This window comes from Rhinopithecus roxellana, chromosome 14, assembly GCF_007565055.1.
Source record: "Rhinopithecus roxellana isolate Shanxi Qingling chromosome 14, ASM756505v1, whole genome shotgun sequence".
NCBI lineage: Eukaryota > Metazoa > Chordata > Mammalia > Primates > Cercopithecidae > Rhinopithecus > Rhinopithecus roxellana.
The window spans coordinates 54523743-54550238 of record NC_044562.1 but is presented as its reverse complement, the minus strand read 5'-3'; the positions used below and the strand labels follow the sequence as shown (position 1 = coordinate 54550238).

At 35.2% G+C, this 26496-nt stretch overlaps 1 long non-coding RNA gene and 1 other non-coding gene across 2 annotated transcripts; one reads left to right on the top strand and one right to left on the bottom strand.

The window, feature by feature from the left end:
- Positions 1 to 26496, top strand: LOC115893307. Its single transcript, XR_004053325.1, has 3 exons — positions 1 to 91; positions 10594 to 10637; positions 26311 to 26496. It is a non-coding gene; the product is annotated as an uncharacterized LOC115893307 (long non-coding RNA).
- On the bottom strand, positions 18496 to 18568 carry TRNAV-UAC. The gene has a single exon. It is a non-coding gene; the product is annotated as a tRNA-Val (tRNA).

The following is a 26496-nucleotide window of genomic DNA, read 5'->3' as shown; positions in this document are numbered from 1 at the left end:
AGATTTCTCGTTCTCTCATCCAGATGCACTGGATAAACCATGAGGCTGCTCATTCAATAAATCCACTGTTTCACAGTGTGGTCCTTTCAAGGTATGTTTTCTTTCCTGTATCTCAATATTCCACATATCACCCAACTCAGTCATGTTTATATTTGATAGGTTTGACCTCAAACCAGATTAAAAGCTTTATGAATACTGAGCCATGTCCAAGGTATCTTTTATTTCTCCAAATTTCTGTGTGTAATACCATATGCACAAATATTGCCAATTTAACACTGGCTGATTAATTGTTGATTGGGTAACTTATAACTCAATAATTAAAGTTAACATATAGTTCAACCCAGCTATGGTAAAATGGACATTTATTAATGCTAAAGAAAATTAGTCTTTATTTTCTCTATACCAGACATTGTAACCTTTTATATTACCTAATTTGAAACTTACTGACAAGTCAAAAAGATACTACAAAAACTTTGAATAGTTTGAGGGTAGAGGTACCATCTCTTAAGAATAAGGGGTTTCTCTAACAAAACTACAAGAGTGTAATCAAAACCAGGAATTTATCATTGATACAATACTATTATATAATTCTGGTCCATACTCAATATTTTTTAAATGTCTCAATATTTTCAGTACTATATCCCATCAACTACCACTATCGTCTTGGCCATAGCTCAGTCTGAGGATTGCCTGAAATTAGCATCAAGTTAGCTACTTTTAGTTGAGTGGAACATACCCTCAGCCCTTTTCTAGCTTGTGTAGCTTTGAAATTTTTGAAAAACATAAGCCAAATATTTTATAGAATATCCATTAATCTAGGTGTGTCTGTCTGACGTTTCCTATTGATTATATTTAGGTTAGAGACTTTTGGGAGAAATATCATAGAGACATCAGTGTTCCTTAGTGGATCATCAGTGCAAATAGAAAGTGAGTCTGTATTTATCCATTTTCATGCTGATTATAAAGGCATACCTGAGACTGGGCAATTAACAAAAGAGAGAAGGTTTTTTTGTTTTGCTTTTTTTTTTTTTTTTTTTTTTTAACACAGCTCAATAATTCCTTGAAAAAATGATAAAATTTATTTGGTACTGTTTAACTGAATTTTTTTTTATTATACTTTATGAACTTACAGTTCCACATGTCTGGGGAGGTCTTACATTCATGGCGAAAGGCAAGGAGGAGCAAGTCACATCTTAGGTGGATGACAGCATGCAAAGAGAGAGAGCTTGTGCAGGAAAACTCTCCCTTACAAAACGGTCAGATTTGGAGAGACTTATTTACTATCATGAGAACAGCATGGAAACGACCTGCCCCCATGATTCAATTACCTCCCACTGGGTCTCTTCCACAACATGTGGGAATTCAAGATGTGATTTGGGTGGGGACTCAACAAAACCATATCATTCCATCCCTGGGCCCTCACAAATCTCATGTCCTCACATTTTAAAATCAATCATTTGTTCCCAACAGTCCCCCAAAGTCTTAACTCATTTCAGCGTTAACTCAAAAGTCCACAGTCCAGTCTCATCTGAGACAAGGCAAGTCCCTTCTGCACATGAGCCTATAAAATCAAAAGTAAGTTAGTTATTTCTTAGATAGAATGGAGGTACAGGCATTGGGTAAACACAGCCCTTCCAAATGGGAGAAATTGACCAAAACCAAAGGGCTATAGGACCCATGCAAGTCCAAGATCCAGCAGGGCAGTCAAATCTTAAAGCTCCAAAATGATCTCCTTTGACTCCATGTCTCATATCCAGGTCACAGTGATGCAAGAAGTAGGTTCCCACAGTCTTGGGAAGCTCTACCCCTGTGGCTATGCAGGTTACACCCTACCTCCTGCTGCTTTCATGGGCTGGCATTGAGTTTCTGCAGCTTTTCCAGGTGCACGGTGCAAGCTGTCAGTGGATCTGTCATTCTAGGTTCTTGGGGTCAGTGGCCCTCTTCTCACAGCACCCTAGGCAGTACCCCAGTGGCTACTCTGTGTTGGGGCTTCAACCCCACATTTCCCATCCACACCACCCTAGCAGAAGTTCTTCATGAGAGCCCTGTTCCTACAGCAAACTTCTGCCTGGACATCCAGATGTTTCCATTCATATTCTGAAATCTAGAAACAGGTTCCCAAACCCCAATTCTCGACTTCTGTGTACTCGCAGGCTTGACAATACATGGAAACTGCCAAGGCTTGGGTACCCCCTCTGAAGCCATGGCCTGTGCTCTATGTTGGCCCCTTTCAACCATGGATGGAGTGGCTGGGATGCAGGGTACCAAGTTCGTAGGCTGCACGCAGCAGAGGGACCCTGGGTCCAGGTTACTAAACCACCTTTTCTACTAGGCCTTTGGGCCTGTGATGGGAGGGGCTGCCATGAAGACCTTTGATATGCCCTGGAGACATTTTCTTCATTGTCTTGGGGATTAACGTTGGTTTTCTCATTACTTGTGCAAATTTCTGCAGCCAGTTTGAATTTCTCCTCAGAGAATGGGATCTTCTTTTCTTTCTTTCTTTCTTTCTTTCTTTCTTTCTTTCTTTCTTTCTTTCTTTCTTTCTTTCTTTCTTTCTTTCTTTCTTTTTATTTTTTTAGTTTTTATTTTTTTATTATACTTTAAGTTCTAGGGTACATGTGCATAGCATGCAGGTTTGTTACATATGTATAATTGTGCCATGTTGGTGTGCTGCACCCATCAACTCGTCAGCACCCGTCAATTCATCATTTATATCAGGTATAACTCCCAATGCAATCCCTCCCCCCTCCCCCTTCCCCATGATAGGCCCTGGTGTGTGATGTTCCCCTTCCCGAGTCCAAGTGGCAATCATTAAAAAGTCAGGAAACAACAGGTGCTGGAGAGGATGTGGAGAAATAGGAACACTTTTACACTGTTGGTGGGATTGTAAACTAGTTCAACCATTATGGAAAACAGTATGGCAATTCCTCAAGGATCTAGAACTAGATGTACCATATGACCCAGCCATCCCACTACTGGGTATATACCCAAAGGATTATAAATCATGCTGCTATAAAGACACATGCACACGTATGTTTATTGCGGCACTATTCACAATAGCAAAGAGTTGGAATCAACCAAAATGTCCATCTGTGACAGACTGGATTAAGAAAATGTGGCACATATACACCATGGAATACTATGCAGCCATAAAAAAGGATGAGTTTGCGTCCTTTGTAGGGACATGGATGCAGCTGGAAACCATCATTCTTAGCAAACTATCACAAGAAGAGAAAACCAAACACCGCATGTTCTCACTCATAGGTGGGAACTGAACAATGGGATCTTCTTTTCTAACACATTGTCAAGCTGCAAATGTTCTGACTTTAATGCTCTGCTTCCCTTATATAACTGAATATATAACCCTATAACCTTTATATAACCTTTAACAGCACCCAAGTCACTTCCTGAATGTTTTACTCCTTAGAAAATTTTTCTGCCAGTTACACTAAATCATCTCTCTGAAGTTCAAAGTTCCACAAATCTCTAGGGCAGGGGCAAAATGCTGCCAGCCTGTTTGCTAAAACACAACAAGGGTCACATTTGCTCCAATTCCCAACAAGTTCCTCATGTCCATCTGAGACCACCTCAGCCTGGATTTCATTCTCTATATCATTATCAGCATTTTTGTAAAAGCCATTCCACAAGTCTCTAGGGAGTGCTAAACTTTCCTACATTTTCCTGTCTTCTTCTGAGCCCTCCAAACTGTTCCAACCTCTGCCTGCTAACCATTTCCAAAGTCAGTTCCACATTTTCTGGTATCTTTTCAGCAATGCCCCACTCTAATGGTACCAATTTACTGTATTAGCTCATTTTTACACTGCTAATAAATACATACCCGATACTGGGCAATTTATAAAAGGAAAAGGTTTAATGGGCTTACAGTTTCATATGGATGGGGAGGCCTCACATTCATGGTGAAAGGCAAAGAGGAGCAAGTCACATCTTACATGGATGTCAGCAGGAAAAGAGAGAGAGTTTGTGCAAGGAAATTCCCCATTATAAAATCATCAGATCTCGTGAGACTTATTCACTATCATGAGAACAGCATGGGAACGACCTGCCTCCATGATTCAATTACCTCTTGCTGGGTCCCTCCCACAATACGTGGGAATTCAAGATGAGATTTGGGTGGTGACACAGCCAAACCATATTACAGCCTTTGTCCAATATTGATGTTATTGATTTTGATAACTTGGTTAACATGGTATCTACCAGAATTTCCACCATAAAGTTAATATATTACTTTTTAAAATGAATACATAATGTTGTGAAAACATTCCTGTTCTTCATCTATGTAAAGTTTCTATTATTCATCAAACTCTCATTAGGTTTAGTGGTCATTAATGACATTATAATTTCATAATTCCTTCTGTATTTAATGACATACTAGAAAGATGAACTTCTCTTTCTCTCTAATTTTTCCTTTTATCAGCATAGACTTATGCAATTTTTCTTAAATTTAGTGGGTGATAATATTTCACTATCACTGTTAACTATTATTAATTATTATTTTTCAGTGGAAATCCATTCATTTTGATTATTGTCTTCCTTTGATAGGTCTCCTTTATTCTCTGAGAACTTCTTTGCTGTTTTGCATATCAAGCTCTTGCAGAGCCATGTTACATTTCCCTTTTTGAGCCCTGGAATTAACTATTTCTGTAAAATGGGTGCTAGGTATAATCTATTGCTGCTGGTGTGTCATTTTTTTATACCCTGTCAGTACTCAAAGCTAAGAACCTAAATTATCTAATTCCTTTATACTTAATATAATTACTCATTTACCCACACTTAGAATATGCAAAGAAATTGTTTCAGAATTACTAACCTATAGCACTATGAAAAGCACACCAATTAACTGAAAGTCAATATGTGCTTCGTATTTTTGTTTTTCACATGGAGGGAGGTGTAAAATACACAGAACAAACTACACAAAACTGAAGTAAACTTCATCTACAGCAATCTCCCTCATTCTGGAGACTGTGTGTGCCTTAGGAATGGGTTGGCTGCATGGATTCTCCAACTGCTACTCTCCTGATCTTCTATTATTCATCTAGGTTTATAGAAACATCTCCTAGTCTTCTTCTAGCACCATGTGGCTAATCCACAGGCTTAACATTTTAGCTGTAATCATGGGTTATTAGTCAAGACAGGCAACCTCTGAAATAAACTACATTAAACTTGAGGTCTAAAAAGGCAGGGACTGACTCTCAGCATGCACCTTATCCTACCTTCAAGTATCTTCATATTTCACTGTCCAAGCTTCAATAATTTCCTTGCATATTTGATGGTATATTTTCTCATGTTGTTTACAGTAAATTTTGAGAGAAAACATCAAAGCAAACATACTTTCCCTTGGTCATCATTATTCGTACATCAAGTAGGTCATAATTAGGTACTATAACTTACTGATACTCTTAATTACCAAGATTTGCATTTTATTTAAATTATTTATTTATTGAATTTTACATGTATGTTGCTTATATTTGAGACACTTGTTAATATTAGATATATATCAACATTCATAAACATTTATTTATAAGTCTTCATGTTACCATAGATGATACTAAGGTAAAAAATTATAGCCATTAACTAAGGTTGCCCTGCTAAATTTGGGAAAAACAGGGTCTGGGAACTAGATTCTCCTGATTTTTAGTGCAGTCAGTTTTCACTAGTTAATACCCTACTCTACTTAGTTACCTACCCAGGCAGAGGTTTCAGGTAAACAAGACGGGAGAATGTTGAAAAAGATGCTATTCATCTTATTGCTAGCGACAAATATATCCTATTTAATTATTGCCATAGACATTAAAGAAAGAATTGTGTGATCTCTCATTTTCCCTTTATATAAATATAATACTCTATTGGTAACAGAGAAACAACAATAATGGAAGTTTATAAACCTACTCTTTTCTTTTATGAACAGATTCAGTGGCATCAGAAAAATATACCTGAAAAAAATTATTTTATTTTTCAGTGTTTTAGAGTATCTCAGGGGACAGAAGGATTGTCAGGATTGTTAGTAGTGCCATGATAATTTTCAAATACTAGTTTCTGTTTAGTTCAAAAGATGGTTGAGATATAAAATTCAATTATTTTGTTTAGATGCAAATGGTTATAAGAAAATGCTGTTTTATCTCTTTGAAGATAATTAACACTTTATCTCAGTTAGATTGTCTTTAGCTGCAGTGATGTTGTCTAATATATCATAAATGTTTAAACCTTATAGCACAACCTATTGCCATTAATTTCTAGTGTTCTAAAATATTTTGAAAAATTGAGAGTATGGTCTTTAAACTATGCTAATTCCTTTCAATATAAATGAATTTAATTTTATTTTTACTTAAATTAATCTTAATAATTGAAATTGATATTGTGTTCCAGTCTATTGGGGGAACATTTATGATCTAAATCTTCATGAACAGTCTAGACTTGTCATTATAAAAATAGCAATCAAAAAGTCAATGATCTCATAAAGTATCAGTAAAAATTAAAATTAAAATACAAAATCTAATAGTCAGAAAATAGTATCATAAAGTAAAAATTGAGATCACTAAGTAAACCCACTATTCAAAAATGATATGAAATATTTATAAAGGAGAATAAATGTGTATATGGATAAAATTAGAATCAATAAATACCAGAAGAGTAATCAGTTGACAGGAAAATTAACATATGTGAAAAGAATCCAACCAATGGAACAGAATGAGGATCTCCTCGACAAATGATGTTGGAATAATTGGATATTCACTTGGAACAAAGTTACACTTAGTCTTTCCCTTACATGATCATATAAGCCAATTTCGTCTAAAAATTTTTTCAAAGAAGATGCAAAATCCACAAACCATAAAATAACTGACTGACAAATTTAATTTCATTACAATTGAAACCAAAAATATGCATAAGCACATAACAAAAAACTGTTAAACTGAAACCACCTTGAAGAAAATGAAGAAAATTTATAGTCTGAATGAAAAATCTGTTTATATAATAAATGATTAAAATTAGTAATATATTTGTAAACTATTTCTACAATAATTGTTTTAAGTGTCTATATAAAAGATCAAAAATATGAATAGACAATTGCAATGAAGACATACATGTATGGCTAATAAACATACACAAAGATACAGGGACCCATTATTAAATAGTACAAGTTAAAATCATAATTAAATCTTGTTTTAGATCGTTCAGATGGACAAAGCATTCTGTTAAAGGTGTTATGAGGCCAGTGTGGTGGCTCATGCCTGGAATCCCAGCACTTTGGGAGGCCAAGGCTGGTAGATCACCTGAAGTCAGGTGTTTGAGACCAGCCTGGTCAACATGGTGAAACCCTGTCTCTACTAAAAATACAAAAATTAGCTGGGCATGGTGGCAGGTACCTGTAATCTCAGGGGAAGCTGAGGAAGGAGAATTGCTTGAACCTGGGAGGCGAGGTTGCTGTGAGCTGAGATCTCACCATTGCACTCCAGCCTGGGCGACAAGAGCAAAACTCTGCCTTAAAAGAAAAATAAAAGAAAAGAAAAGAAAAGAAAAGAAAAGAAAAGAAGAAAAAAGAAAAGGAAAGGAAAGAAAAGAAAAGAAAAGAAAAGAAAAAGGAGATACAGTTGAGGGTGTGGTACCTAAGGACTTTTAGACACTGTGATGAGACAGTTTAGTAGAAATAATTTGGACAACGATTTTTATAGAATGCCCTGAGACACATGACATAAAGGTATACATGGATACATGAAAATAATAATCAAATTCAGGACAGAATTTTTATCTGGACAGAAAGAAAATACATATATGTACACACACATGTATATATACACCTGTTTGTGTATATATATGTGTGTATATATATTTTCTTTCTGTCCAGATAAAATTTCTGTCCTGAATTTGATTATTATTTTCATGTATCAATGTATATACATATATATACACACACACATATATATATACACACACATGTGTATACATATGTATTTTCTTTCTGTCCAGATAAAATTTCTGTCAAATACATATATATATATACACAAATATATATATGCCTGTATATATATATATAGATATATATATATGATAGGAGAGAAATACACAGGAGTAGTTTAAACTATACTGGAAATGTTGTATTTTTAACCCAGTTGGCAATTTAAGTGTTTGGTTTATCTTTTTTGGCATTTTAAAATATCTTTTTGTATATTATACATTTTATATATTGATTATTTTCAGAGAAAACAATAGAAGTGGTAAATAAAATGTGGTTTTTGGAAAACTTTTTCCATGGAAAGGAAATATGAACATTTTCAGACAGTTCAGCAAGTTCTGAAGGGGAAACGATGGTTTCCTTAGTTAATTCAGGATACATAAAATTATATTTATATGATACTAAATTAATAAGTTGATAAGAGATGTTTTAGATTCTATTCTCTATGTCACAATCTCTCCAACTCTGAACATACAGACATTTCAGAAAAATGTCTGTATGGGAAAATGTCTATATAGGAAAACTGAAGGGAAAGAAAATACAAAACCAATCACATAAAGACAACTGATCAATCAGATTCTAGAAAGAAATCAAAGTAAGCTAAATCAGGAAGAAAACATTAATCAGCTTTGGTTGGGCATTTCTTTTAATTGCTTGTAATACGTGTCCTTTGACATCAGTTAACTTCTTAAGATCCACTGCAAAATGGCTGAGCAGGTATTTGCAAATTATTTCTCATTCTAACATTGATTTTCATTTCTAACAAAATTTTCCTAATCAAGATAAAGTCAGATTATGTGTTCTATATAGTTACAGTAAGAAAAACATCACATACCTTTAACTCCCAGATTCGAATCTGCTTTCAACTCTCCTATGGCAGTTACCATCATCTGATCAAAGCACTGAACTTGGCTTTGCCACTTACTCTGAGAATGTAATTTAACATTCTGGGCCCAAGGTGACTTCTCTTCTAACACTTAAGTCTCTAATCCATCTTGAATTAATCTTCGTATAAGGAGTAAGGAAAGGATCCAGTTTCAGCTTTCTACTTATGGCTAGCCAATTTTCCCAGCACCATTTATTAAATAGGGAATCCTTTCCCCATTTCTTGTTTCTCTCAGGTTTGTCAAAGATCGACATTTCTCAAAAGAAGACATTCATACAGCCAACAGACACATGAAAAAATGCTCATCATCACTCGCCATCAGAGAAATGCAAATCAAAACCACGATGAGATACCATCTCACACCAGTTAGAATGGCAATCATTAAAAAGTCAGGAAACAACAGGTGTTGGAGAGGATGTGGAGAAATAGGAACACTTTTACACTGTTGGTGGGATTGTAAACTAGTTCAACCATTATGGAAAACAGTATGGCAATTCCTCAAGGATCTAGAACTAGATGTACTATATGACCCAGCCATCCAACTACTGGGTATATACCGAAAGGATTATAAATCATGCTGCTATAAAGACACATGCACACGTATGTTTATTGCGGCACTATTCACGATAGCAAAGACTTGGAATCAACCCAAATGTCCTACTGTGACAGACTGGATTAAGAAAATGTGGCACATGTACACCATGGAATACTATGCAGCCATAAAAAAGGATGAGTTTGCGTCCTTTGTAGGGACATGGATGCAGCTGGAAACCATCATTCTTAGCAAACTATCACAAGAACAGAAAACCAAACACCGCATGTTCTCACTCATAGGTGGGAACTGAACAATGAGATCACTTGAACTCGGGAAGGGGAACATCACACACTGGGGCCTATCATGGGGAGGGGGGGAGCGGGGAGGGATTGCACTGGGAGTTATACCTGATATAAATGATGAATTGATGGGTGCTGACGAGTTGATGGGTGCAACACACCAACATGGCACAAGTATACATATGTAACAAACCTGCATGTTATGCACATGTACCCTAGAACTTAATGTATAATAATAAAAAAAAAATTAAAAAAAAATGAAGAAGCTAAAGAGGAAAGTACAGGTGCCAATTACTGTCCTACCACCCATCAACTGCGTGATAATAAGCAAATCACTTAGCTTCCCTTTATTCATTTCCTTACTTGTAAGTCAGAATTTCTAATTTCTCACTGTCAAGGTCATTTTAAGGATTATATGGCAATGTTTGTGTCAATATATATAATGGTTGACATATGACAGATGACCACTTCTTCAAAGCACATTATATCTCTGCATCTGCTCAATAGGCTTGTCCTACCTTTGAAGACGTTTCTGTCTTTTAAAGGCAGAATTATCCAACAATTATGAATTCATTACTTTTGTATGAGACAGCTTTCTGAAACTGAGGGTTGAGGTTGCATCTTGTCTCACAATGGACAAGCTTTTGTAACACGTGTGGAAACAACACAACAAGAGAAGTGAATTAGAGGAATGGTTATCCTTTCATGCTTTCTGTTTCTTTAGCATTGGCTTCACAACTAGTAGAACTTAAAGGAATACAAGTAAACCAGGACTTTAGCAATCTATCAAAAAGTATTACCCAATCTCACTTTAATTCATTGGAATAATTTCATATTTGTATACCAGAGATAAGAAATTTCAACAATTCTAGTGAAATATGAGTATGTATTTGTTACCTTTCAGATAGTGGAATTTAAGTTCCCACACAGCCGTTTCAGTATGTCAAGGTAAGCTGATTCAATCTTCTACTATTCAGCTTTTGCTTAATCAAGCACAGTGAGCTAAAACAGAGTGGCTTTGATAGACATCATTCTTTAAAAGGAGGTGAATTTCTTTTCAGTTTATGCTGCATAAGGATTTATACTCCCATTTATGCAGTTGTTTCTGCCCAGTTAAGAAATAAGTACTTTCTTACTTGTGCTTCCCATTATCATTTACTGTGCCCTTGGAAGAAACGCCTGCCTCCCTCTTCAGCCAGATGAATCCTATTCACTTGTCAAGAGGCTCCTCCTGAAATCCTCCCTAGACTTTCTCTATAATAATTGGGCCATTGCTTTCTTTTTCGACTCTCGTGTTTACTTTATGCCTCTATCTCAGATTTTAATAGTTATAATACCTTATACAGTATTACAAACATTTTTGAACATATGTTTTTCATATAGGTATATAAGTTCATATTATGCTATGTTAAATATCTTTCAAAATAGGATAAATTAGACAACTAACAAGTATAAAGAGGGTAGGTCAAGGCATGACTGAAACTTGTAATAAAATGAAAACTATGGAGTTGCACATATTTGCTAGATTTGAAATGTATAAATTTGACTTCAACCTTCATAGTAATGAAAGCCAGGTGGGAAAGGTAGTCCGTTACATTAGGTTCTGAATAAATATGATGAAACCAAACCAAATTTCTAAAAAGCATAACATTTCCTGATGCAAATAATTTGTCAGATGGCCCCCAAGGCGAGGATATTATGCAATGTCACGATCTTTCTCAACAGCGTCATTTTAGGGCCCATAGCAATGATATATGTGGCATCATTTCTTTAAATAGCCCTCAGTGTGGTTAAGGACATTTCAGCAAAATTCAATTCAGTGAAAGAAGTTCTACTGGATATCTACCTGCTATTGTTTAGCTATTATCCTCATCTTACCTTGTGTTAAGGGATCAATTTTAGACTGTCGGGAGAAAGTATGAACTGATAGATTTTAGAAAATCCTTCATAAATTTCCTTTCTCATAGCTGAACTTTTATACAGTAGATTGGTGGAATGTTCAAGACAAAGTAAAGCTGGTGGAATGTTCAAGACAAAGTAAAGCTCCTTTCAATTCAGAGCTGTATTTATCAATGGATCCTGCTGAGAATAAGCGTGATATTCTTTTATTAACATCAGAAAGTGAGTATAGGGTAGGATCTATATAATAATCATGCCTAAACAAGGTACATAGTTCTCATGGCAACCACTACAATATGAAAAAACAGTAACAATGTTATGAGGTTATAACTAAGGAGTGGAATAGAAGGTAGAGAGTCAACACAGAATAAATCTTTTTGTTGTTATTACTAAATTTATTTATAAATTTAATTTTAAAATTAAAATATTTATCAAAATATGGTTATTTCCAGGATGGAGTTTTAGGTTTGCCCTAACGAACAGACAAATGAGTTTCTGGGAATAAGTCTTAAAACATGGCCACTTGTATCTGATTGTAATTAATTACTAGACCACTTACCCACTAAGATCACTGATTATTCGTTATAATTAAGTAGTAGTATCTACTTGTACGGACAGGCATTTCTTTCCATTGTATATATTGAGAATATATATGTATACACACACACACATATATATGTGTGTGTATATATATATATATAGCATTCAGTTTTTACAAACATGGTATTAGATAATTAACAAAAAGATTAAAATGAATAGGGGGAGCTTTGACATGTAAAGAGTTTTGAAGTTGTCATTCCCATTCTTACTGAATGGAGATCACACAATAAATCACTACTGGGAAATCTACAGATATAGGCTATTTTAGACTAATAGTTGATATCTGCTTACCTGAAGCCATAAACTAGCAGGAACATATAAATGGTAATTGGAATGAATGACTGGAGGCTCCTTTGAGAGTGGACAAAAGTCATGGAGGTGGGGGCAGGTCCCAAACTCATAAATATTTGCCATTGGGAACTTCATCAGATACCAATGATAGAGTCAAGAAAGGTCTCCTTATGGACTGACACAGGGAATAGAAAGGTAACCATATAAAATATGGCCAGAGAATTGTTCATAACAAAGGCCTATTCTCCATTAAAACATTAAATTCATATATAAGAAAAAAGAAAGATCTAAAATCAATAATCCAAATTTCTACCTTAGGAAACTAGGGAGAGAGAACAATTTAAGCCTAAAGCAAGCAGAATAAAATATATAATTAAAATTAGAGCAGAAAGCAATGAAATTGAAAAACAGGAAAACGATAGAGGAAATCAGTCTGAAGTTTTCTTTTTTTTTTCTTTCTTTCTTTTTTTTTTTTTTTTTTATATCTATGCCAAGTTTTAGAATGAGGATGATGCTGGCCTCATAAAATGAGTTAGGGAGGAGTCTCTTCTTTTCAATTGTTTGGAATAGTTTCAGTAAAAATGGTACCAGCTCTTCTTTGTACCTCTGGTAGAATTCAGCAGTGAATTCATCTGGTCCTGGGCTTTTTTTGGTTGGTAGGCTATTTATTACTGCCTCAATTTCAGTACTTGTTATTGGTCTATTCAGGGATTCAGTTCCTTCCTGGTTCAGTCTTGGGAGGGTGTCTGTGTTCAGGAATTTATCCATTTCTTCTAGATGTTCTATTATAGTTCATGTGCATAGAGGTGTTTATAGTATTCTCTCATGGTTGTTTATATTTCTGTGGGGTCAGTAGTGATAGCTCCCTTATCATTTTTGATTGTGTCTATTTGATTCTTCTCTCTTTTCCTCTTTGTCTAGCTAGTAGTAATCTATTTATTTTATTTTTATTTTTTTCTCAAAAAACCAGTTCCTGGATTGGTTGATTTTCTGAAAGGCTTTTTGTGTCTCCCTTTCCTTTAGTTCTGCTTTGATCTTGTTTATTTATTGTCTTCTGCAAGCTTTGGGATTTGTTTACTCTTGGTTCTTTAGTTCTTGTGGTTGTGATGTTAGGTTGTTGACCTGAAATTTTTCCAGCTTTTTGATGAGGGCATAAATTTACCTCTTAACATTGCTTTAGCTGCATCCCAGAGATTCAGGTATGTTGTCTCTTTGTTCTCTTTAGTTTCAAATAACTTGTTGATTTGTGCCTTAATTTCATTATTTACCAAGGAGTCATTCAGGAGCAGGTTGTTTAATTTCCTTGTAGTTGTGTGGTTTTGAGTGAGTTTCTTAACGTTGAGTTCTAATTTAATTATGCTGTGGTCTGAGACACTGTTATGATTTCAGTTGTTTTGCATTTGCTGAGGAATATTTTACTTCAGATTATGTGATCAGTTTTTGAGTAAGCACTGTGTGTCCATGAGAATGTATATTCTGTTGTTTTTGGGTGGAGAGTTCTCTATATATCTATCAAGTCCACTTGATCTCTAGCTGAGTTCAGGTCCCGAATATCTTTGTTAATTTTCTGTCTTAATGCTCTAATATTGATAGTGGGGGTGTTCAAGTCTCCCACTATTATTGTGTGAGAGTCTAAGTCTCTTTGAAGGTCTTTATGAATCTGAGGGCTCCTGTATTGGGTGCATATGTACTTAGGATAGTTAGCTCTTCTTGTTGAATTGAGCCCTTTATCATTATGTAATGCCCTTCTTTGTAATTTTTGATCTTTGTTGGTTTAAAGTCTATTTCATCAGATACTAGGATTGCAACCCCTGCTTCTTTTTCTCTTTTCCATTTGCTTGGTAAATCTTCCTCCATCCCTTTATTTTGAGCCTATGTGTCTCTTTGAACATGAGATGGGGCTCTTGAAGACAGCATACCAATGGAGTTTCACTCTGTCCAGCTTGCCATGCTGTCTGTGTCTTTTAATTGGTGCATTTAGCCCATTTACATTAAAGGTTAATATTGTTATGCATGAATTTGATCCTGTCATCATGATGTAGCTAGCTATTTTCAGAGTTGTTTATGTGGTTGCGTCATAATGTCACTGGTCAGTGTACTTCAGTGTGTTTTGTAGTGGCTGGTAATGGTTTTTCCTTTCCATATTTAGTGCTTCCTTCAGGAGCTCTTGCAAGGCAGGCCTGGTGGTGACTTATTCCCTCAGCATTTGCTTTTCTGAAAAGGATCTTATTTCTTCTTTACTTATGAAGCTTAGTTTGGCCAGATACAAAATTCTAGGTTGGAAATTCTTTTCTTTCAGAATGTTGAATATGGGCCCCCAATTGCTTCTGGCTTGTACGGTTTCTGCTGAGAGGCCCACTGTTAGTCTGATGGGCTTCCCTTTGTAGGTCACCTGGCCTTTCTCTCTGGCTCAAAAGATGGTTTATTGAAAGGATTAGTAAAATAAGTCCCTAGCCCTGTTAACCCCGAATAAAAGAGGGAAGATACAATGATCAATTTCAAAAATAAATAAATAAATAACACATACAAAAGGACAAAAGAGAGCCCATCACTACTGACTATATTAAAATGCTAATAAATGAAGAGTATAAACATTTCTAGGCCCACAGATTTGTATTTGATATCTTAGATGAAATAGAATGCTGCTCGAAAGATAAAAACTACCAAAACTAAATATCAAAGACACATAAGTACACACACACAGATACATATGTATTTCCAATGCCTATCTCAGTGTTCATGTAATAATTGGTACTAGCTAAAAATAATTAAAAAAGAATAATCCAATTCTAGTGGTTACGCTTAAAACCTTTGAACTTTTGCCTTGCATTTCAGAAGACTTACCAATCTGATCATCTAAATAAAAGAACATACTCTAACTCTTTCACTTGTTCTCCAGTCTCCAAACACGTAGACAAATGCCCCCACTATTTTTATATATGCAACCTCACTTATGATAAAAAATTCTCTTCAAAAAGAAAGAATTGACAAAGTTAATGTCTTCTTTAGATTAAGAAAATGTATGTTACTTTTCACCTGTTTTAAGGCAGTGGTAACTTAAGCCAGGAAATATATTCAGATAAATGATTACTATTTGAGGTGACAGGGGGTAGTAAAGTGAAGTATGAATTACGAATACTATAATTCATTCACTAACTCATCACTTCCCAAAATCTACTAACAAACAAAACAGGGAAGGAGAAATAATTTGTACTTTTCAAATATTACAGTCCATTTTGCATAGTGATATTCATGGATTTTTGAACTTCTGTTTTTTTTTTTTTCTTGAAAACTTGTTAGTGGTGAAATCATAAGCATGATAATATAAATTCAACACTAATTATGGGTTGCTATGTGTTTAAATGAATTAAAATATAAAAACATTTTTGAGCAAACTCTAAGAATGACCCAGTAATCTCATGTCATTTTGCTATAAGTGCATAGCCTTTGAAATGAAGAGATTTTTCCCTCATTTACTTCAGGTTATGATGTGCCAGTGGAAACACCATCTATAAAGGGCACACTGAGTGTGCTAACATATGATGGAATGGTTTCAGTATGCAGGCAGATCCCTATTCTAAAATACTATGTTCCCTATGAGTTCTGTTATTCCACCAGTATAGATTCTATTCACAGTAGACAAACGTGTGTAACAAATCTAAGGTCTATACTTTTCTGATGAAACTATTCTGATCAACTTTATTCACTTATAATTATCATCAGTTCTGAAGTGAACATTTCATCTCCTTTCATTTTTCATTGCTATTCCTGCTGATGAAGATAAAGTGAATGCATGAAGGACTTATACTGAATTGTTGCCATTTGTGCAATTAGTCTTCCAATTTCAGTTAGAAGCTTTATTTACTTAAATAATATTTAAAGTTACACATATTGGTAGAGTAGTAGAAATAAAATTTGCTTTTATGCAGTACATCTTAATGAAAGTTTTGTTATAAATGACAGAATGCATGGTGGAGTATGAGAAGGGAGAAGTTGAAAGTACAAGGTCCACATGAAATCTGTGAATTATAATAATTATTGTTTTCCCAAAGGGCTTTCAGGTGAAAAATATCCACAGGAGATAGAAACATCCTGCAAATGTGACATATATTATTACCTAAATCAAGATATGAGGAATAGAAGGTCCTTTTGAAGATTCAGTTAATAAACACAATTTATACTCTGTGAGTTTTCAGAGAGACCATCTGTGTGGCTTCATTTAGAAGTTCTTTATACTATGGGTGCCTATAATTCAACCTAGAGTTGCTTTATAATTAATATTTTTCATTAAAAATTTGTTAATATGAATCTCAAGGAACTTCTGTATTCACTGCTTTTCTCTATTTAAAATAAGCTGGTAGGCTTTTTTTTTCCCCCAAAGCATTTAAGAAGTAGGATAATAGAGTTTACTAATCTAACAGAATTGTCATGATTGTGACAAAAACAACTGGAGTCCTTTGGGTACTGAGAAATGAAAAATTGTAGAATTAGGTATTGTAGAAAGCAGGAACTTAAACATCTAACTCCTGCTACCAGCATCACGTATGGCTGTACGTTCTAAAAGACACTGATAGTGTAGAACAATTATACCGTGCATATGATAGTCTTTCTGTGAGGCCAGTTATTTTAAATGATATTGATAAATATTGCCAGGGCTGTCCTCCAACCAATATGTTCAGCACACACATTAGGTTATCTGTAAAAAGGAGGTTAGCCTGAGAATATTGCTATTGGCATTATTGATTCTTTTTTTTTTTTTTTGAGACGGAGTCTCGCTCTGTCGCCCAGGCTGGAGTGCAGTGGCCGGATCTCAGCTCACTGCAAGCTCCGCCTCCGGGGTTTATGCCATTCTCCTGCCTCAGCCTCCCGAGTAGCTGGGACTACAGGCGCCCGCCACCTCGCCCGGCTAGTTTTTTGTATTTTTTTTTAATAGAGACGGGGTTTCACAGTGTTAGCCAGGATGGTCTCGATCTCCTGACCTCGTGATCCGCCCGTCTCGGCCTCCCAAAGTGTTGGGATTACAGGCTTGAGCCACCGCGCCCGGCCGGCATTACTGATTCTTGAGCAACAATGAGGTAAGAAACTCCTACAACAGAACTCAAATTGTTTAAGAGGGCTAATGTAGCCACAGATCAGTATCACTCCCTTTGTTACCTCTTAAAAATGGTAAAAGTGGCCGGGAGTGGTGGCTCACGCCTGAATCCCAGCACTTTGGGAGGCCAAGGCAGGCAGATCACGAGATCAGGAGATGGAGACCATCCCACTAACATGGTGAAACTCTATCTCTACTAAAAATACAAAAAAATTAGCTGGACGTGGTGGCATGCACATGTAGTCCCAGCTTCTCAGGAGGCTGAGGCAGGGGAATCACTTGAACCCTGGAGGTGGAGGTTGCATTGAGTGAGATCATGCCACTGCACTCCAACCTGGGCAACAGAGGGAGACTCCGTCTCAGAAAAAAAAATAAAATAAAAAAAAGAAAAAGGTAAAAACAAGTCCTGTAAGCAGGAACACTATTGAAATTCCCCATTTAAGTCTTAGAAGTTCCATAGTTAAAAGCAAACAATGTTAAAAAAGGCACAATCGAAGATGAATATACAAAAAGGCAGGCTACTTTGATGAATTTACATAAATGATAAAAAAACTGATTTAGACCACCCAAGACTAAAAGTGTTAGAATTATTGTATGAATAATTTTTTTTTTTTTTTTTTTTTGAGACGGAGTCTCGCTCTGTCACCCAGGCTGGAGTGCAGTGGCCAGATCTCAGCTCACTGCAAGCTCCGCCTCCCGGGTTCACGCCATTCTCCTGCCTCAGCCTCCCGAGTAGCTGGGACTACAGGCGCCGCCACCTCGCCCAGCTAGCTTTTTGTATTTTTAGAAGAGACGGGGTTTCACCGCGTTAGCCAGAGATGGTCTCGATCTCCTGACCTCGTGATCCACCCGTCTCGGCCTCCCAAAGTGCTGGGATTACAGGCTTGAGCCACCGCGCCTGGCCAAATACAAGGTAATATCCCGTGGTTCCACTGGGGCTCGAACCCAGGACCTTCTGCGTGTAAAGCAGACGTGATAACCACTACACTATGGAACCTTACTGAATAATATTTTTAAAAACTACTTGTGAAACTGTTTAAGAACATAAGGGATCAAATCACAAAACTGGACAATTTTAAGATATTTTTATAAATGAATACATCAGAAAGAGAAAATGAAACTAAAAGTAACTAAAATAACTAAAACTAAGAAACTTATAAATTTAAATAAACATCCAAAAATGTAAACAGTAGATTAAACACTGCTCAAGAGAAAGATAACCTGCAGAGAAATAAATAACAATAAAATATACAGAATGAAGTAGAAAGTAATAGAGATTGAAAAGAGGAAGGGGATATTAAGAGATAGGAAAGATAGAATTAGAAAGTCTAATGTGTATAATTGGAGTACAAGAAGTAATGAACTGAAAAATGTGATTTTTTTGCATATTCAAACAGGGAAAAGCATAAATTCACATATTTTGCTCTTTTTTTTTGCAGAGACTCCAATTAAATGTATATACAATGCTAAAATATCTCTGGCCTCCGCACACAAAATGTCAGGAGTTCTCTTAAGTCACTATAACATCCAAAAACTTTCAGATGCATTTACAAATGTGTTCTATACACAAGATGAGAACACGAGAATTTGACATATCATGATCAGGAATCCATATTTCAGAAGTAGTTAACATAACCGAAACTGAATATCTGAATTAAGAAATTTAATTTAGGCCGGGCACGGTGGCTCAAGCCTGTAATCCCAGCACTTTGGGAGGCTCACGAGGTCAGAAGATCGAGACCATCCTGGCTAAGACGGTGAAACCCCGTCTCTATTAAAAAATACAAAAAAATAGTCGGGTGAGGTGGCGGGTGCCTGTAGTCCCAGCTACTCGGGAGGCTGAGGCAGGAGAATGGCGTAAACACAGGAGGCGGAGCTTGCAGTGAGCTGAGATTCGGCCACCGCACTCCAACCTGGGCTACAGTGCGAGACTCCGTCTCAAAAAAGAAAGAGAGAGATTTAATTTAAATTTTTGATACTCATGATATTTAAGAAATATAGTTGTTAGAAATAATACATACTGCTTCAGCATAAATAGGGTATGAAATTCCATCAACTTCAAACTATTCAATTTAGTGCTATAATTCTTTAGTTTTGTATCACCCCATTTCCTGTGGCACTCTGTTGCCTAAGAATCCTAGATTGGCTTATTATGCTATAAAAATATTGTTGTACATACCATAGATGAACCTTTCAGTCAACAGGCCTGTTGGAATGCCCGAGGACAGAGCTTAGAGTGAGGCTTCTCTGAACTTTTAGGAACATGTTCTGTAGTAATTTTTGTGCCTGCTTGTCAATAAATATTTGTAAGTTTGGAAAAATTTAGTACAAAACTTTTAAAATTATAATATTTACTTGGTGGTAGGGCTGTATGTGAGGAATTACAAAGGTTCTCTCCATCTATAATGATCAGAGCCTACAGATATTTACTAAAAGAACCCAATAATTGCCTAATGAACAAATTGATTCAGGTCAATACACACCCACACACACACATATACACACGTAAATATATATAACCATGCATATATAAAAGGTAGGGTATTAATACTGTAATGTCATGTTTTTACATATGGAAAAGCACTGGGATTGCCACAGAGAAGAACTGGTAGCAAATAGTCATTTTCCAAGTAAAAAGTAATGAAATGCCAATGAATATGTCGTATTACTCTGCATTAGAAGATGTAGGTTTTTATTTTCATGTTAGAAGAATGACTTTTTAAACATGCATATAGGAGTGTTGCAACAAAATTACTGCCTTTGACATGACTATTTGGTAGAGCTCAATACTTAGTGACTAAACTTTTTGGAAAATCATTTTGCTTTATTATAATACATGTACAAAAATGCTTGAAACAATCTGCAAAAATCAGTCTTATATTTTTATTTTATTAAAAACCTTTCTTAAACTCCAGCAATATTATCCAAATTGATTACTTGCATATTTCATTGAATTGCCATCAGATGTGTTTCATAGTTATCCTCTCAGGACAGAAATCAGTCATGACTAAAAACCATTATATCAATATTATCCAGATACCTAGCTATATACCCAGCTATGCGTACAACCATATGCACATAGTTTCTAAATCCATACATGGAAACACTGTTGGAATAATTAGCTGCTTGGAAAGGTCATGCTCAATTGGATATATAAATGGAGAATAAATAAATAGAATTGTATATTTAATAGCACATAGCATATTATTTTTGTTTACAGAAATACAATTTTTGCCTTCTTGTTGACTACTCAAATACAGATCTACCATCCCTTCTTTTTTGTTGTTGTTGTTTTTTTTTTTTTGTTTTGTTTTTGAGACGGAGTCTCACTCTGTCCCCTGGCTGGAGTGCAGAGGTGCAATCTTGGCTCACTGCAACCTCTGCCTCCTGGGTTCAAACAATTCTCCTGCTTCAGCCTCCCCAGTAGCTGGGACTACAGGTGCGTACCACCATGCCCAGCTAATTTTTTTGTATTTTTAATAGAGACTAGGGTTTCACCATGTTGGCCAGGATGGTCTCGATTTCCTGACCTGGTGATCTGCCTGCCTTGGCCTCCCAAAGTGCTGGGATTACAGACATGAGCCATACTATCTCTTCTTAAAACACTTGGAACAAGTTATAGTTCAGATTTCAAAATTTCTCAAAGGAAGATACATAATATATGATTAACAGTTCACAGGAAGGGCAGGGCCACTGGTATTTCTTCAACAGAAGAAATATCTGATTCACTGATTGATATACATAAAGATTCTAGGTTGTCTTAGATTAGGTCATGCTAGTCTGCCAAGTGGGTTATGCAAAAAACAAAACAAAACAAAACAAAACTTCTCATACATTGGAATTCAAAATTATAGGCAAATAATAGTGGACACGTGTTCATTTCTACAAGCTTTCTTTCAATTCACAATGAAGCCTCATTGTGAAGGTTCACATTTCACCCACATGTAGCTTCAAGGGAAGACTCCGATTCTGAAGAGTTTCTAATGTCACTTTATTTGCTATTTATTTTTATATATTTTCATCTTTGATGACAGTCAATACCACAGGAATACTTTGTAATTTCACTTTTGTACTTTTGATACAGGAACTCACTTTCTTTCTGTGTGACATCTTCACCATGTCTTGTATTCTCAAGCCCATAAGCTTCTTTCTACAAGTTGTTACTTCATATAGAATACAATTGAATTTGTATTTGATAAATAACAGTGAATCTCAATACTCAATAATATTTTCAATGACTTTGAGTTCAAAGATAAGGTCATTGCTAACTAAAGTTGAAAATAGATTCTCTTAACTCTCTTTTTATTTTATAAGAAATACTAAAAAAAAAAAAAAAAAAAAAATCAAATACTTCCTAGAATGGAAATTGCAATACTTCTATAAGGCTACTATGGGTAATTTTTTTTGTCTTACTCTTATAGTCCATTTAAAAATTTTCACACTTTTTGTTTTCTTCACTTGGGATTGATTAGTTCAACCATTAGATTTAAATTGGCTATTGAGATTGTGTCTAGTCATTTGGTAGGCACGAAATAATTATTGCACACTCAATATCTCTGACTGTGGGGGCTCTAAGTTCTTCTTGCATGTAAATCCTTAATAATTACAATACAAATGAGTGAATGTAGGTAATTTAATTATCATTTCTGGGTCTAGTATCTCTTTGACATTCTGGAACTGTCACCATCAAAATGAAGTGTTGATTCTAGGTTGTCTTCATTTGAAATTATTACTCATTATCTGGTACTAATTGTTTAGTTCACAATGGTTGCTTCAGTGATATAAATCACTACACACATTATAATTTGTACAGGAATTTCTATTACTGAGTCATATGCTATCTAGATAGGGCAAAGTTTTGTTTAACATAAATAAAAGTAATTGTATAACAAAAAAGTTTCCTTGGCAACGATAATCTCTATGATTTCTCCCAGGATGATGATTCTGACTTGTGTTGTGACCCTTTGTTATTTCTGGGAAATATTATTTCTGCCGATGTATGACTGGCAGTGAACATTAAATCCTATTTGAACAAATGAGATCATGAATTTATTGAACCCTGTTTCTTGCACTGCGGTGTATTTGTAATCAATTATTCCAATTCTTCCAGTACCCAAATTACTTGAATGACATTGGAAAACTGATACTAAACCAAAACAAGACAGAGCTCCAGAGATGCAGAATGTATTAAAAAAGGAAAAATATACAAGATATAAAAATCATATGAAGTTAAAAAAATACTTATAACATGATGGGATAAGTTGGAGATTATAAATGAAGATAAGAGAATAAGACAAAACAGTGTGCAATCACTTTGTGTTTTCCAGAACATATGTGGGCAGACTTTAAAATATTATGAAAATATTAATACAATTATGGGTATAAAAGTCTAAATGCACAGCATTGAAATGAGAAATATGAAAGTTGAAAAATAAAAATCAAAAGAATATTGGGTGGTACATCAATAGATAAGTTTAAAAGAAGTCAGCTAAATTCAGTCAATTAGCAAGCTGAGATATTAGTCAATGAATTCTACAATACATCATACAAGTGTGTGTGAGTGTGTGTGTGTATGTGTATAAGACAGAAGAGGGACAGGGAAGTTGAGAGGAAGGCAAGGAGAGAAAATAAAATTTAATACACAAAAGAAGACATCGAATTCCATCAACCATCAGTACTTGTTATATACAAAAGTGACAACAGAGTGGGGAGAGTAGGTAGGAAGATAGTTAACACATAATTTTTAAAAGTTCCTTTAAAGGCTCTGAAAAGGAAGCACAAGTCCTTAGATTCGTATTGTCTACCTAAAATAAGAAAGTAAATTTAAAATGATCAATACGTTGTCGTATCAGAAAGAAATTTCAGAACACCAAGGATAACTCCATTGGAAGTTCTACGGGATGGGATGGAAGTAGAGGCTGCTATGAAATGAATAACAGCAGATAGACATCTGGATTCTCATTAGTAATAGTAAGTGCGAGACTCTGAAGAATTAATTATCTGTCTAAATGTGCAGTATGACTATTTCACTAGAACTCTTTATTTAACCAAACCAACATTCAACTGTGAGCACAAGATAAAAACACTGAAAGCATGCCTAAACACACAATGTTTCCCAATGTCCACCCCTGTCTGGAAGAATTACTAGAGGAGACATTTTGAAAAAAGGAGCAATAAGTCTGAGAGAGAGATTGTATAAGAAATAGTGAAGAACAATAAAACCGGTATAATTTATGCTTAGGCATAAATAAAGCTAGCTTTTGAAGAAAACAATAGGACTTTTTATTTTAGATTTAATTTATTGATTATCTTAATGTAGAGTAGGCTTTTCAATGTGCTGATATAGAAGATGGCAGGGAGTGGGAGGAAGAGCAAAATGATTGCTAAGATTCTTGATTTATATGAGAAAAATATAAAGAAAATGATTAACAAAGGCATTGCATAGAAGTAGCAAAGCTTAAATACACATGTTAAAATTTCAAGGGGAACCATTTAAAAAATATTAATGAGATGTCAGACTTTCAAACCATTAGAGAAAAATAAATGTAAGGTAGCTGCATGAATTCATCAGAAGACAAGAATAATATTTTTTAAAGCAGAGAAAGTAGAAAACATAAAAGAAGTTGTTAAAAATGATTTAAACATCTCAGTAATCACAAATCAAATCAATATCTAAAAACAATTTAAATGCTTAGTTTCAAACTGGGTTTTAAATAGCTCTTTTCTTTTGTTTAAAAGAGCATTAAACATTTAATCTTAGAAAATAAAATGACTCATTAATAGAGGTAGCAATGAAATAAAAGAATATCAGACATATGTCCAAAAAAAGGTGTTAATATTGGTGTTAGGATAGGACAAAGAAAATGTTAATCGAATACATTTAAGAGGACATCTTAAATATCCTTTTAAAGAGGATATTTTTAAAATCTATCACACTAGGAATATATTTTGTGCTAAGCCTATTTTGGACTCTATAAAGAAGCAAGTAACAGATACAATTTCACAGGTTTATAAAACAAAGATCACAGTTGCCTTAAACTGAGATGGCAAAGATTGTAAGAAGAAGTGGTGGTATTGATGACATGTTAGAGTCTGAGAGCTAAGTTTGGGGTATGATTGTTTTGAGTTGCATATTAGAAAACTAAGTATACATATCAAGTAGAAAGTTGACTGTAAAAGTCTTTGAATCAGTGTTAAATCTAGCTACAAGGTATAAATTTAAAAATCTCTAGTATAAAAACTGCATTTAAAAATGTGTGACAAAATGATATTTGGTTGGTGTACACATGTCAAATTTTTAACACTTAAGCAATCCAAGGACTAAGTTTTTGGGCATTCCAATGTTTTTAGAGCAGGAATTGAGAGAACACAGTGAAGCAAATGCAAAGATAAGAGTATACAAGGACATTCAGGAGAGTGGTGACAGTATGGAAAAAGTTACAAATTGCGTATTAAAGATGAGAATGGCAAATACTGCAGATAGATCAAGCAAGATGAAGACTAAGAATTGACTATCGAAATCAGTGATTAAGAAGTCATTGCTGACCTTGTATTAGAAGTCTTTTACAGTGACAAGAGCAATAGGCTTGCTTGGAATGGGCTCAAGGGGTAATATGAAAAGAAGCATTACAATAAATGAGGGAAGTGAAGTGTTGTAAGGAGTGTTGTTGTAAAGAAAAAAACCAGGTTTTTATATAAAGCAGAGGGAGAGGCAGGATCAGCAGTGAGCTCAGCAGTTTTTTAATTTGTTTTAAGATAAGAGAAAAAGCTACATCTTTCACATTGATGTGAAAGATCATGCACACAACTAAAAATAAATAAAACAAAGGTAAAAATTGAAGAAATGGGGTACTTTAGGAAAATGGTGATAGTAGAATCTATCGTAGAACTGAAGGTGTTGCCTTTGGATAGAAGCATGAATAATTTATTTCTAACGAAACAGGAAAAATGTATATATTGTCATAAAAAACTATTACAAGGTTGTAATAGTGGTGGAAACATCTAGAAGGTATTTTGGCTGCTAGAATTTCTTTCATAAAGCAAGAGCTGACCTCATCAGATAAGAGTGTAGATTTTGGAGGTTTGTGAAGAAAGGACAGGGTCTGAAATGGTCATCTAGGAAGATGGCAGATTGAATGGAGAATGGAAACACCTAATACAATTGTTGAGCAGCCGTAGGAGTATGTAAGAAGCTGGCAAACATGCTTCTATATGTGAACAATCTGCCTGATAGTGTGTTTTACACCACTAAGCTCAAGTAGGTATACAGAGGTTCAAGGTACGCAGAGAATGTGAACTAGGATTGTGGTGTTACTAAGGGAGTTGAAGACATAGGTGAGGGATTGATTATAATGTTTTACCATGAAATTTAAGCTGGGTAAAGATACAAAAGAAGGTAACAAATAAGAGAGGAATAATGTAATACAAGAGGGGCAATAAACCTTAAGTTCTGGTTATTGGTGTTGGGATCTTAGAGCATGTAAGCTAGTGAAGGGGTGGAATTAGAGAGGAATTGAAATTGACATTATGGAAAGTTTGTGCTTATTAGTAATGGTAAGTTCTAGGGTACAAATATGATTGTTGGGTGAGTTATCCATGTCAATATTTAAAGCATCGAGAGTTATGAAAGTAGTCATGTGGGACAGACAGCCGAAATTCTATGGGATGTGAGATGAGCCTAAGTGTCTATGATATTTGTTAGAAGGAGGATGACATCAAATTTAAATCTGTTGTTCCTAGGGATGAAGAAGGAACATCACTGGAGCTAGGCGTTTTGGAAGAAAAGGGAAGAAAAGAGATTGGATGTGACACAGAGGGTATCTTTCGCATCTCCATAGTATTAGGAGTAAGGAAAGTGAAACAGCTACCAGTTGGGAATCTTACAGGAGAAGCAGTATTCTTGAGGGTAGGGAGTTTACTAAAAGC